Source organism: Vombatus ursinus, unplaced genomic scaffold, assembly GCF_900497805.2.
Source record: "Vombatus ursinus unplaced genomic scaffold, bare-nosed wombat genome assembly UNPS02014779.1, whole genome shotgun sequence".
Lineage (NCBI taxonomy): Eukaryota > Metazoa > Chordata > Mammalia > Diprotodontia > Vombatidae > Vombatus > Vombatus ursinus.
The window spans coordinates 63,344,583-63,358,044 of NW_020954557.1; the positions used below are offsets into that span (position 1 = coordinate 63,344,583).

At 38.3% G+C, this 13,462-nt stretch overlaps 1 pseudogene; it reads left to right on the forward strand.

Annotated features, from left to right (window-relative positions):
* Nucleotides 1-5,255: 5,255 nt before the first annotated feature.
* On the forward strand, nucleotides 5,256-5,917 carry LOC114045942 (annotated as a pseudogene).
* Nucleotides 5,918-13,462: the final 7,545 nt, after the last annotated feature.

Here is a 13,462-nt window from a genome sequence, read left to right on the forward strand (position 1 = left end):
AGAAATTTCCTGAAGGGTAATAGCAATGCCTAACTGCCAATCAGTGATATGACCAGGGAAGGACTTTGATTGGTAGATAGTGCTCTGAAGAGTACAGAGTAGCCAGAGGTTTCTATGTAGACTATCTCAAATTGCAAACTGTCTCAGTATATGATTTTCTGTCAAAGGGTCTACAACATGTTTTACATAGAAACTGTTCAGCCCAGCACATACTTTTGCAAGGTAAAATGGCAATTCAACCATGTCACTTCAAAATATACCATTTTTGGTGCATTTCAAGACAGTTTACTTCATCAATAAACAATAGCAACAACAAAATGTCATATTGGTAAACAATGACACAATGGGTTACTCAAACCAATCTGCCTGACCTGGAAAAAGAATTTTTACTGCAAAAACTCACTATCAAATTGCAGTTTAGACTTGGAGAAAACAAAATTATTAAGTAATTCCCCAATTGATAAATGGTCAAAGGATATGAAAAGGCAGTTTGTAGGTAAAGGAATTAAAACTATGTATAATCACATGAAAAAATGTTCTCAATTACTCTTGATTAGATATGCAAATTAAAACAACTCTGAGGTACAACCTCACACCTATCAGATTGGCTAATATGACAAAAGAGGAATGATAAATATTGGAGAAGATGTGGAAAAATTGGGACACTAATGCATTGTTGGTGGATTTGTGAATTGATCCAACTATTCTGGAGAGCAATTTGGAATTATGCCCAAAGGCTTATAAAGGTGTGCTTATCATTTGATCCAGCAATTCCACTACTAGGTCTGTATACCAAAGAGATCATAAAAAAAGAGAAAAGGACCCACATGTGCAAAAATATTTTATCAATTCTTTTTGTGGTGGCAAAGAATTGGAAATTGAGGAGATGCCCATCGGTTGGGAAATTGCTAAATAAGTTGTGGAATATGAATATAATGGGATACTATTGTACTGTAAGAAATGATGAGCATGTGGATTTCAGAAAAACCAACTTACATGAACTGATGCTGAGTGGAGTGGGCAGAACCAGGAGAACACTGTACATAGTAACAGCAACATTGTGTAATAATCAACTATAATAGACTTAGCTCTTCTCAGCAATACAATGACTTAAGACAATTCCAAAAGATTTATGATGGAAAATGCTATCCACATCCAAAGAAAGAACTATGGAGTCTGAATTCAGATTGAATCATAGTATTTTTTTTTCTTTCTCATGGCTTTCCCCTTTTGTTCTAATTATTCTTTCACAACATGACTAATGTGGAAATTTGTTTAAAATGATTGTACATGTATAACCTATCAGATTGTTTGCTGTCTTGGGGAAGGGGATGGGGAAGGAGGGAGGGAGAAAAATTTGGAACTCAAAATCTTATAAAAAATGAATGTTGAAAACTATATGTGTAATTGGGAAAAATACTATTAAGTTGAAAAAAATTTTTTAAATTATAAAGTACAAAATCTTCAGTGTGGTATACCAGCAAGGAGCCTATGGATATAAACAAGTCACCAAATGTACTGTGATGGGTAATGTATACTGCTCTAAGCAGTTTACACTTTGCAATAGAAATGGACCAGGTCAGTCTTAGAGTAATTAGCTTTAGATAGAAGTAATAAGCCTTAATCCATCAATAAACATCTGCGATGAGTGCTTCCCAAATATAACCGGGCTCCAAAATTGTCAGAAGACTTTGACTCTAGAATCCCTTGTTTATAGTCTGAGGTTCAGTATGTATTGAGCAATTACTTATGCAAATCATGGCCTAAATTTTCATTTTTTTTCTGTTAAAATCAGGGCCTAACTAGTTCAATCAATCTCTATTACTAGGCTATAAAAGAATCAACAATTTAATATTAAAAGAATTCAATTGCAACATTAAAATACTGTAAACAAGAAGAGGGAATCAAGTAAAGTACTCCTTCTCCCTACCCCCTCCAAAATGTATACAACTTCTTAAAAATTTATAATCAGTTTCCCAACCCCAAGTTTCCCAGCACATTAGGACATAGTCACTTCAGTAAAAGATCTCCTGCCTCAAGAAATTCTGTGGAAATCCCTTGAGGGCAGTGGAACTATTTCTGAAGCTGGAGAACCGTGAACCCACTACTCCTTGGCTCTGAAGTCAGCAGGATCCCCTGGAGTTGGGGGAACACCATAGGAGTTAAGCTCCAGAAGATTTCTCTCCTATCTCCCTGTTCCAACTGCGACCCAAAAGTTGCCTCCCTACCTCTGCTTATTTCCACTGAAACTCACTTGGCTACTCCCTACCAATTTCCCTATGACACATGACCTTCTGGGAAATGTAGTACAAGGGATCTTTTCAATGAATGATAATCTTTCAACCCTAGGTATCATGGGAAATGAAGTCCTGAAGGCTTCATAGTGCCTTCTTCAGGCTCGGGAAAATGTTTTGGTAATACTGACATTATATATTGACCTAGTAGTTATGCATGCACACATACATACACATAGATGTGTACATACATATATACACACAACAAACATTTGGTTTTGATACTATGCCATAAATTTATATCCCAAAGTGTATCAAAAAGCTACATTTTATTTTGGTCAATATCTGTGATTTCAGCGGCATAGGGCTACTTTGATATCAAAGGAGTAGGCAATTATAACAACTCAAAATAATTTTATTTTATTTCATTTTTTTCTATTCTTGAAGTTTGTCTTCATGCCTAGCTGTAATTAAAAACAAGCATTTCTATATGTATTCCCCTGTAACATACAAGCACTCTAAGGCAATTCTTAGTTTAGGACTATATAAAATGCTGACAAAATATGACAGGGCAGCTTTGTATGAAAAAGTTTCCTAGAGAATTTCACTGTTGCTTTTCTAATATTCTGCCTCTCATTTCTAAGGAAATCATTCTCTCTCATATCTTTAGTGGTTTGCCATTGCCTACTTAATGGGGGCCAAATGTTTTCTGTTGTCATTCAAAGACCTTTTTTCCATGGTCCTGCATACCTTCCCTGCCTTTCCACACCATCCTTAGAATAACGGAAAGTAGAGTTCGATGAGATCTCAGAGACCATGTAGTCCAACCCATCCGCCAAAGAAATCCTCACTGTAGTGTATTTGACAAGTGTTTTTTGAGGGACTGATGGAAGATCCCTGAGGAGGGGAAACCTCTTGAGGCATCCCTTTCTACTTTTGGACAACTCTAATCATTAGGAATATTTTTTTTTTTTGTTTACCTGGCATAAAGCATAAATTTGCCTCTTTGCCTCTCCCACATTTTGCTCTATGTTCTGTCCTCTGGACCCAAGCAGAACAAGTTTAATCCCTCTATTATGTGATTACAATTTAAACACATGAAGACAGCTACTGTGTCCTACTCTTTCTTCTCTTCCTACATATCCCCAGTTCCTTCAACTCCTCCGTCTTTCACATGACCTCAAGGTTCTTCACCATTCTGGTTGTCCTCCATTGGATACTTTCTGGTTCATCAATGTCCTTCTTAAACTGTAGCATCCAGAATTGAAGAAAATACTTCCAAAGTGGTCTGTTGAGAACAGAGTATAGAAGAACCATTGTTTCATTGCTACAAGAACTGTGGCTCTCTTAGTACAGCTAGTGATTATATTAGCTCTTCTGGCTATCGTATCTCTCCACTATCTCATATTGAAATTGCAGAAAATCCCCCCAAAAAATCCTTAGAATTTTTTCAGGCAAAGGTTTCTGGACCATCTTTATGAAGCTGAATTTTTGAACCCAAGAGAAAGATTTACATTTATCCTCATTCAGTTTCATGTTATCAGACTGTAACTTTGGAATGTCATTGCTGAAGGTTTCCCATGGCTCTCAGTATAATTTCTCATGAAGAATTTGATTCTGTGAGATTCTATTTATCCTTCTTTTTGGAGGATAGGTCGCTCAGGTAGGCATGGTCTATGTTTAAGCTAATGTGGACTACTTGCTGTTTAATTCATTTGAACAAACATTTAAGTGCCCAATACGTGCAAAGCACAGTGCAAGCTACCTGGAATATAAAAGCAAAATGGAATAATGCTTGACCTTAGGAGTTTACATCCTATAAGGCAGTGGCCATGCTTATGTGTTTCTATTCAAAATGTCTGGTTTGAGTAGAAATCATACTTAACTGGATTCCTACCTTTATATAGTTCTCTGTCAGTTGAGTACTGCATTTTGTGCCACACATATTTCATTGTTCAGTTTTGTTTCGGTTTTAATTCTGCTCATGTGTACTCTTCAAAAAAATGGATATAACTCCAGAAAAAGTACAAAAATTATACCTATTAAAGAGCACACTGCAATGGCTGTTAGAAATATTGGAACAACTGTTACTATGGGATAGTCAAGTATTTCAAAGACCATTCAGGCCCACAATGAGTAAGGAGAAATTGTACTGAAGAACAAACTAAAATGAGATTAAAAAAAAAAGTGAAAAGCAACTCTAAGAAGTAAGGATTTCTATGAAACAGCCTAATGAATTCTCAGGGAACAAAAGACATTATAAGGACCTGTCTGGTGGAGGAGTTGTGATTGATTCTTCCATAACAGAGATATCAAACACCTGGCCCATGAGCCACATATGGCCTATAACATTCCATGAGTGTGACCCAAAACAGATTAAAATGTAATTGGAATATATTTAACAAACTAAATAAACATACAATAGAATATACCTAGTATTGCATTTTAAAATTTAGTGCATATGTGACCCACAGAGTTTAATGGTCTCCTTTTCTGTTGGATTTTGATATCACTGCTCTAGAGTATTCTTAAAGTTGGAAGAATTGTGAGAAGGGTGACTAAAAATGAAACAAAACAGGCTCGTGTTCACTCTTGCCCATTTGCATTAGCGATACAAACGCTTGGATTCAGTAAAAGTCTGGCCAATCCGGCGGATTTTTAGAATCACGCCCACCCTCTATGGGTGTTTTTAATAAACAGTGTCATTGGCTGAAAAAAAAAAAGAAACAAAACAAAAAATTGCTATCAACAAGTATTTATTTAGCATCTGTTATGTGTCAGTTACTATGAAGAGAAAATGTTTGTCTTGGGTGAGATGTTAAAAAGACTGGAGTGCTAAAGTGTAATTTTTTAAAAGTATTTTTTATGGGTGATCCCCCCAAATTCAAGGCTAGACTAAAATCACTATCAGAAGTAGTCCTGGGAGTTTCGTAATGCAGCGGAGCCCACGGACGCGCAGTGCCCCAGGGAGGCGGTGCTCACAACGCTTCCCAGGCCCGGGGCTTCCCCTTCCTCGCAGCCATGGCGGGAGGACCCCTCCACGTCGCCTGGCTTCTCTCGCTAGTCCTGTCCGCCTTAGTCCAGCCCACACCGGGCTGGGAAGACGGACTGCTACCCAGATGTTACGGGTACCATCTACGATTATGGGGCCTTCCCCATTGATGGTGATAAGTACATCCCTTTTGAGCAACACGCAGGCAAATATGTCCTCTTCGTCAATGTTGCCACCTCCTGAGGCCTGACGGTCCAGTACCTTGAACTGAATGCACTGCATGAAGAATTGAAGTCCTTTGGCCTTGTTACCCTGGATTCCCCAGCAACCAATTTGGAAAGCAAGAACCAGGGCAGAACTCGGAAAGCTTGTGCGCCCAGGCGGGGACTTTGTGCCCAATTTCCAGCTTTTTGAGAAAGGAGATGTGAATGGAGAGAAAGAATATAAGTTTTACACATTCCTGAGGAATTCCTGCCCTGCCCCCTCTGAATTTATGGGCACACCCAGAAGCCTCTTCTGGGAACCCCTAAAGGCCCATGACATCCGCTGGAATTTTGAGAAGTTCCTGGTGGGGCCAGACGGTGTCCCCATCATGCGCTGGTACCACCGGGCCACAATCAGCACAGTCAAGGTGGACATCCTGGACTATCTGCGGAAGCATGGCAGCCAAGACAGGACTGCTGAAGAATGAACGGCAGAAGTAACTCTTGTCCTCAGGGAGTAGAAAAGGTTCACTGTTCAGGGAAAGGATTGCCCCAGCCCACAGACGATACTGTTTGCCTGAGACCCTGCTCCACCAGACCCTGCTATTCAGAGAATGTGTTGAGGGTGCATGGGCAGACATCAGAATGCCTATGCACACAGATGGATTTTCAGGCATTGTCAATGAGATCAGAGACAGGTGCAGACAGCCACCTCCATTTCCTAGATCCTTGCTCTACTGAATACTCAACTCATTTTCCAATATTAATGTTTTCCCAGCCCACAGCTTTTAAGTCAGGTTGCTGAACCTCTTAGATCTGTTCCTGGAGTTTACCATGACTTCCCAAGGAACACCTTTGCCTTAGCTCATCTGAAGTTAGAAGCCCTGGAAGTCCGGAGAAATAAATCAGGCCCCTCCTTCCCTCTCTCAGCCGAGTACAAATGAGTGCCTTTTCTCCCTTCTCTGAATAGCCCTTTCCAACCGCCCCACCCCATAGAGTTACCCACTGGTGAGCTGTCTAAAGGGCTCTGCCAGGGCAAAAAACTGGTGTGAGAGGAGACAGGCAGTGTCCTAAACTAGGGTGTAGCATCTCTATGATGGTGGGATGCAAAGTCTTTCCAGGGGTCTGCAAAAGGTGTCATGCATTCAGGTCGTGGCAACAAAGCGGGGACGCTGCCCCCTACAGGGGGACACACCCTCTCCTAACACTCTAGCCCCTCTGCCACATGAGAGATTAGAGTTATATCCATATTTTTACTGATGACAAATAAAAACCTTTCTGCAGCAAAAAAAAAAAAGTAGTCCTGGCGAGCCCATAAATTTAAGGCAACTTCATCAGATTGTAAAACATCCATCCCCTAAGATGTCTTGGTGAATTTTCACTTCCAGTGGGCCTGAAAATCTTGTCCCCACTGAGGGAATGATGCATACTAATAAATATATTAATATAATGACAAGCAGAATAGTTCTTGAATTACAAAAATGTAAGATTTATAAAGTGATTTCCTTACTATAACCCTGTGGCATAGTGCAAGTATTACTATTTTAATTTTAAAGATGAAGAAACTGAGATTCAAAAAGCCTTAAGTGATTTTTCTGGGGTCACACAACATGGAATTATCAGAACCAGGATGCAGTCCTGTCTTCTGCCTCCAAGTTTAGCACTATTTCTGCTATACCACTAAACTTTCCAAATAGAATCCCCTTTTCTGGGACCCAGGCTCATCCCTTGTAGCCAGGTTAAGACTGGTCTCTTTCTTCATGGCTACAAGAGCCCCAAGTCAGTAGCTCTCCTGGAATCCAGATGTTTTGATGTTCATTTGTTTCATTCGTGTCTGACTCTTTGTGGCCCCAATTGGGGTTTTCTTGGCAAAGATAAGTGGTTTGTCATTTACTTCTCCAACTCATTTTACATATGAGAACACTGAGGCAAACAAAGTTTACACAGGTAATAAGTATCTGAGACTAGGTTCGAATTCAATCTTCCTGACTCCAGGTCTGGCTCTCTATCCACAATGCCACCTAGTTGCCCCCAGAATCCAAATTAGGTTTTCTTTATTTTCTGAACTGACTTTACCCTTCCCTGGTTTTCCTCAGAGTTGAAAATTTCTTCACAACACTTTCCACCTCTACCCAATAGGCACTCCCTACTTCACACAGCCACATTTCCAAGTGCCTTCTCATATTCAGACATCCACATGGATAAAAACTTAATTATCCTTCTATGAGTAAAATCTGACAGTCACATAGTTTTAAAGTTTTCAAAGGCTTGACATGCATTATCTAATTTAAGGCTCACAACAATTGTGTGAGATAAATACTGTAAGTATTATTATCCCCATCTTACAGATGAGTAAATTGAGGCTTAGTGAGGTTAAATGACTTTCCCATGGTCATTCTGCTAGTAAACATCAGATATGAACCTAAGCGTTCTTGACTCCAAGTTTATCACTTTATGCACAATGGCCAAGTGGGATATTGGAATGAATGACCCTTTAGTGAAGGTGAAGGACACACAGATAACATTAAAACAATGTAAATCTTTACTATGTCAAATTTACATATATTTTGAGAGGGTCCTTTTTCTTTTAGGTTTTTTTTTATTGGAGCATCACTTAGTACAAAGATTTCACATTTTAAGTCCAATGTGATAAATCAATTGGCCTATTAAGAGCAAGAGGTAGATTCTTCTCTCCCCTCTAACCTGGAAATATTTTTTATCACTTTCCAAGGGGACTAAAACTGAAAAATAACAATTTACACTCTCCTATAATTATACTTTTACCCTCAATTTTCCCACCTTAATAACGTGTTGAGTTCACACAAAATGCTTTGAATTTCTTATGTTCTCAACTATTTTCAAAGCAATGCTTGGCAAACACCACATCATTTGCTGTGAAACTAGCCCTGAACAGCAGCTCCACCGGCAAGCTGCTAATGAGTGCTTAGCACCTTCACAGTTGCCTCCTGTGTTAGTGCCCAGGCTAAAATTTAGGAAGAAATTATAAAAACTAAATATACCATAATTCTATTCTGGTGCTTTATTTAGTATGGAGGTGTCCTTAATAGGACACTTAACTTAATAGCTATAAAGGCTTCAAGAAGAGCCCAGAAGAGCTGTAAGTAAAGCTAGGTCATCAGAGCTTTTCCCAGGGTGAAGACTTTTGGTGGATGAATGAGTGGGGAAAGGGGATGTTAAGGGAGGGAGGATACTTCATTAAAAGTTAATAAATTTCCTATCTATTATTTTTATTATCAAATAATAAATAAAATACAATTAATAAGTAATACTATGTGCTAGGCACTGTGCTAATTGCTGGGATATAAAAAGAGTCAAAATGCAGTCCCTGCCCTCAAGGAGCTTACAATCTAAGGGAGAAGACAACAAAGTATATACAGGATAAATAGGAAATAATTAAAAGAGGGAAGGCACTAGAATTAAGAAAGATTAGGAAAAACTTCCTGTAGAAAATGAGATTTTAATTGGGGTTTAAAAGAAGCCAGAGACATAGTAGTCAGAGCAGAGGAGGGAGGGGACCCCCAGAGAAAATGTTCAGAGCCAAAAGATGGAGTGTCTTCTTCATGGACTGGCCAGGTGACACTAGATCCAGTGATTCTGGATCAAAGAATATGTGCAGGGGAGTAATGTGTAAGAAGACTGGAATTGTAGGAGGGGGTTAGGTTGTGAAGGACTTTGGATGCCAAGCAGAGCATTTTGTATCTGATCCTGAAGGATGATTGAAGGTGCCATGGAAGAGTGTTCGTGGCAAATGCCTCATAGAAACTGCAGCAATGGGGTTTCACCATCTAACACCAGCCTGCATCACTTAGCCATTCCCCTCAAGTAGCCTCTCCATTGAGGCTCTGGTTCCATGGATCCCCTGCTTAAGTTTGCCTTTTTTCCACTACCATGCCCCACAGGGCTGCAGGTGTATTTTTATGGGGAATAGATTTTTTCCTTTGCCAATATAAGCATACCTGTGGGCAAAAGCAGTAGGACTAACTGCTCCTGAGTAGGATTGCCACCCTCTGCTCTGTTCTCTATACCACCATTGCCAATGTTCTGTTCTCTAGGCTCCTCACCACCCGCTACCTGCCATCCTCTACTCTAGGTGAAAGCATTTCTAGTTATTGCTCCAAGGTCCAGTGGTAGTTTGTAGGTGTTGACTCAGGACCAGCTTAGGTAAATGCAGTTGGACTTATCACAAGGATTTTGGCAAGAACACACACACATACACACACACATACACACACACATACCATGCACACACACACACACACACACACACACAAACACACACACACACTCACTCACTCTTTTTATCATATTTCTGTAAGTCAGGCCTCTCAAAGATAGTGATGAAGGTCACTGTTTAAGGTCTAGAGGTATTGAAATCTGCTTTGGCAGAAGATATGTCATTCTAATCAAATCATCTTGAAGTATAAAGTCTACATCTTGAAAAGATGAGATAATTTATTAATTTACCTCAATTGAATTTTTTTTTGTTTTGTAACATGTGACTCCAACTATCTCTTAAAGAAGGGGTTAATTTCCCATTATTCCCAAATAATTTGTTAAGGTTACCATTCAGCGCATATATATTCATAGAATGCAAGCCTTATAAGGGACCTCACAGAGTAGCAGGTCTAATGCTGTCATTTTATGTGTGAGAAAACTTGAGCATAGAATGAACAATGACTTTTCTTATTTCACAATTCTTAGATTCTTAAGATTCAAAGTTGGGATTCTTATTATGTACATTTGTATATATTTCTATGTGTATATATGTTTTTTTTTTCAGTTAGATTGTAAATTCTTGAGTTGAAGGGATTATTTAATTTTTATCTTGGAATCCCCAATGCCTGGAACATAATAAAGGATTTTAAATGCTTATTAATTGTTTGAGTAAATGATTTATGAGCCTGGACTAAAAATTAGACCTACCTGATTCCAAGTTTAGATTTTTTTTAAAAAAAAATTAACTTTACTTTATTTCCAGTTCCAAATTCTTTCCTTGCCATGCCCCCAGACCCAGTCATTAAGAAGGCAAGAAATACAAAACCCATTACAAATTTGAAGTCATGCAAAATAAATTTCTGAATTAGCCATATTCTGAAAATAAAAGAAAAATATGCTTTAGTCTAAGATCTGAGTCTATCAGTTCTCTATCTAAAAATGGATAGTATTTTTCATTGAAAGTCATTTGGAATAGTAGAAGGTCATTGTGTTGATCAGAATTACTAAGTCTTTCACAGTTGCTTATCTTTATAATATTGCTGTTACTGTACAAATTGTTTTCCTGATTCTGCTCACTTCACTTTATATTAGTTCATACAAGTCTTTCCAGGTTTTTCTGAAACTATCCTCTTCGTCATTTCTTACAGGACAATAGTATTACTTTATAAATATACACCATAACTTGTTCAGGCAATCTCTAATTGATGGACATCCATTCTGTTTCTACCTCTTTTTTGTTTCTTTTTTTGGGGGGGGGTTGCTTTTTTTTAGGCAATTGGGCTTAAGTGACTTGCCTAGGGTCACACAGCTAGTGTCAAGTGTTTGGTCTGAGGCTGCATTTGAACTCAGATCTTCCTGACTTCAGCGCTGGTGCTCTATCCACTGTGCCACCTAGCTGCCCCTCTAATTCTTTGCTCTCACAAAAAGAGCTGCTATAATATTTTTGTGAATGTGGGTCCTTTTCTTTTTTCTTTGATTTCTCTGGTATATAGACCTCCTATATTTTGCTGGGTATTGTTGGGCCAAAGGGTCTGAACAGTTTTATAGCTTTGAGATCATAGATCCAAATTGCTTTCTAGAATAGTTGGACTAGTTCATAGCCCTAATAAGAGTATATGAGTTTACCTGTTTTCCTATATTCCTTCCAGAATTTATAATTTTTCTTTTCTGTCATCTTAGCCAATCTGTATTTCTCTATTTTACTGTGATTTAGAGCTTTGATAGCTACATTGATAGCTTTGGTTTCTTCCTTTGAAAACTGCCTGTTCATATCCCTTGACCATTTATTAATCGGAGAATGGCTCTTATTCTTATGAATTTGGCTCAGTTCCCTATATACTTGAGAAACAAGATCTTTATCAGAGAAACTTACTGCAAAGATTTTTTTTCAAATTTTCTGCTTTTCTCCTAATTTTAGCTGCATTAATTTTGTTTGTGCAAAACTTTTTTGTTAATTTTATATATTCAAAATTATCCATTTTACCTCCTGTGAATCTATCTATTACTTGTTTGGTTATGCTTTTCCCCTATCCGTAGATCTGACAGGTAATTTCTTCCACTTCTACTTATTTGCTTTTATCACCTTTCATAGCTAAATCATGTACCCATTTTTAGTTTATATTTGTATGCAATGTGAGATATTGGTCTAAGACCAGCATCTGTTTGACTACTTTTTTTCCCAACAGTTTTTGTTCCCAGTTTAGTTTTAACTATGCTTTGTTTTCTCCTTGGGTACTGTGACAATACTTAATTAAAGGATTCTAGGGAATTGGCCTGTCTTCCATGTACATACACACACTTTTATTGTTCTTTCCATAAGTCTGGCCTCTCAGAAACCTAGTTTAAAGTCTTTTGTAAAAAGTAAATTGATTTTAAGAAGACAAAAAATAGCATAAAGATAATGAATGAATTTGAATGCAAGATCTTGGATCCACTCTAGAATCATTGTGGTCCAACCACCTCCTTTTACAGATGACAAAAACTGAATCTCAGAAGGATTAATTGGTGTTTTAAGATTATATCTACTTAATGACAAAATTGAGACTATGTCTCTTTCTACCTTTCAGTTCTTGCATAAATATGTTGTCCTACTGATCTGATTAGCTTTCTTTAGACATGAAGCTATTACATATTTTTCACAAGGATGCATAAAAGGTCATCTCCCTGGGAGGACTGAAGAGGAAAAATGTTGGCCAAGTTCACCAATCTTCTGGCCCAGTGTTAGACCACAAAGCAACCCAAATTTTCTCATGTCTTCCCTCATTGGCATTCATCTTCAACAGTTGTCTTTTACAGTGTGTTTATCTGGGCAGGGCCTATTCCAAAACCAACAAGTTTTAATTAAGAGAAAAGGGTGTGCCAAGGAGAAAAAGAAGGACTCCAGGGAATACAAATGAATGCTTAAAAACCATTATAAAATAAAACAAATACAAAATCAAAGAACAAAAATAAAAACACAACTTTGATGAACAAACTGAGGCAGTCTGCCAAGATGTGATCCAGTGTTTGGGACCTGATCTTGCTGTGCATAGAACTCCCACTGACGGCACTTCAGAAGTCAATGTGCCAAAGTGGTACTGGGGCACAAAGACATTATCATCTTAAAGGGGAGTTCTTTTTGCCGTTACAGCTGTGAACAAACATTGTTATTTCCTGAGTTGGTGCAGAGAGGACAAGCAAAGAGTTGGCACTTCAGTCAGAACAGTTCCTGTGAAATCAGTAGACATAGTGCCTTATGCGGCAGGTCTTCATTTAGTTTAATTTAATACAACCTACATGTATGTTAAATTCCTAGTAAGCTCAAGGGTGACCCATTTCTAGTTACATTTATCTCATCCACTGTATGAAGCTATCATCAAGTCAGTGGGAGTTCTATGATGCAGGTAAAACTATTTGTTAGGAATAATCATAATTAACATTCATATAGCACTTACGATATGCTAGATGTTTTGTAAGTATCTTGTTTGATCCTCACAACAATCCAGTGAGGTAGGTGTTATTATTGTTATTCCCATTTTACAGTTGAGGAAATTGAGGCAAACAGAGGTTGAATGACTTGGCCAGGGTCACACAGCTACTAAGTGTGTGAGGTCATATTTGAATTCATGCTGTCCTGATTCCTAGCTTGGTGCCCTACCCACTGCACCATCTAGCCACTAGTTTTTGATTTAGCATGGCTGGATAATCTTTTACCCAAGGGTAATTGAGGGGCAGCTAGGTGGTTAAGTGGATAGAGCACTGGCCCTGGAGTCAGGAGGACCTAAGTTCAAATATGGCCTCAGACACTTACTAGCTAT